The sequence below is a fragment of the Mastomys coucha genome, unplaced genomic scaffold (assembly GCF_008632895.1).
Source record: "Mastomys coucha isolate ucsf_1 unplaced genomic scaffold, UCSF_Mcou_1 pScaffold23, whole genome shotgun sequence".
NCBI classification, from domain to species: domain Eukaryota; kingdom Metazoa; phylum Chordata; class Mammalia; order Rodentia; family Muridae; genus Mastomys; species Mastomys coucha.
In genome coordinates this window covers 13,441,340-13,442,955 of record NW_022196906.1, presented here as the reverse complement: position 1 = coordinate 13,442,955, position 1,616 = coordinate 13,441,340, and the positions used below count along the sequence as shown (strand labels likewise).

At 41.5% G+C, this 1,616-nt stretch overlaps 1 pseudogene; it reads right to left on the bottom strand.

Annotated features, from left to right (window-relative positions):
- Nucleotides 1-516: 516 nt before the first annotated feature.
- LOC116074133 lies at nucleotides 517-639 on the bottom strand (annotated as a pseudogene).
- Nucleotides 640-1,616: the final 977 nt, after the last annotated feature.

Here is a 1,616-nt window from a genome sequence, read left to right as displayed (position 1 = left end):
CTTAAGTTACAAAGAAAATAAACTGGACATAATTATTTGAATTGGAAAAATTGATTACTTTGTTAAAAATGTTTAATGGTTCTTTGTGAATTTCACATCATGAACCCCAATCCCAATCTTCTTTCCCTTTCCTCATACCTGCCCCATACACCTGAAATCTCCCCGACAGAATAAAAAGCTATAGTGTGTCCCATAATATTTCCTTTTGTTCATAATTATTTGCTTGCAAATGTTTATTGCAATGAATCACACTCTGGTAGAAGGCATCTGACTTATGCTCCTATGTCAATACTTGAATTCACTGGGATTCCTCTTGCATGTCATGTTTTTGCCCCATGTCTTAGAGATCCTGTAGTTTTGGATCTCCTTTATACATTTTAACAGTTCACCAACATAATTAGATGTTTGGGTAGGCTAATTCAAAGCCCTGGATCTGCTCCTGGGAGGTATCTGGGATGGTCACCACACTGGATCTCTGACATTCACACCCTTCGGGCTGGCTATCCAGCAACCTCTGCAAACAAGCTACTAATAATTCAGATGTACACACATCAGAACACTGAGCATAGACATGACCTCTATCCTCTCTGACACTGACACACATGTGATACAGCAGCAACATCTGCAATGTCTCTCAGGATAAGGATTCCTAATTTTTAGTATATGTACCCTCCTATGAGATGGATCCCAAGTTGAGCAGGTCATTAGACTGCCCTTCTTTCAGTCCCTTCTCCATTTTTGTTCCTGCAGTTCTTTTAGACAGGAACTGTTCATGTATGTCACTTTGTGTCCTCTTTAGGTGGTGGTTCAGTCTCTGAGAGCTCCAAACATCCAGGATAGTAGACTGTATTGGCCTTCTTGTGAAGTACCTATCTCCTTTAGCCTGAAATCCTTCTCCCAACTCTTTCATAAGAATCCTCAATCTCCATCTATTGTTTGTTTGTGGGTACCTGTATCCATTTGAGTCAGCTGTTGAGTGGAGCTTCTCAGAGAACAATCATGCTAGACTCCTGTCTGCAAGCATGACAGAGTATCAATAGTGTCAACAATTAGTGCTTCCCCATAGGATGGGTCTCAATTTGCACACCTTATTGGTTGGCTTTTGTCTCAGTCTTTGTTCCATTCCCTGTGCCTACACTAATCGTAAGCATGGTAAATTTTGGGTCAGAAGTTTTGTGGGTGGTTTAGTGTCCCTATCACATCACTGGAGTTCCTGCCTGGGTAGAGGTGGTGCCCTCTTCAAGTTCTATTTCCCCAATTCTGTGTGACACAACTAAGGTAACCCCCATTGATTCTTGGGCTTCTCCCTTATCCCAGGTCTCTGTCATGTCCTGTAGATGCCCCCAACCTCTACACGACTATCAGTTTCAGATTTTCATCCATTCCCATGACCATCTGGCAATCTCTCCTGACCCTCCCCATATCTGATTCTGAAACTCTCCCCATACACTACCTTGCTCTTCATCTGCCATTTGATGAATATTATACTCCCCCTTCTACGTGAGTATAAAATCTTTTTTCCTTGTGCTTTCATTCTTGTTTGGCTTCATTGGGTCTATGGTGTGGATCATTGATATGTTGTATTTTGTGGCTAATATCCACTTATTAGTAAGCAT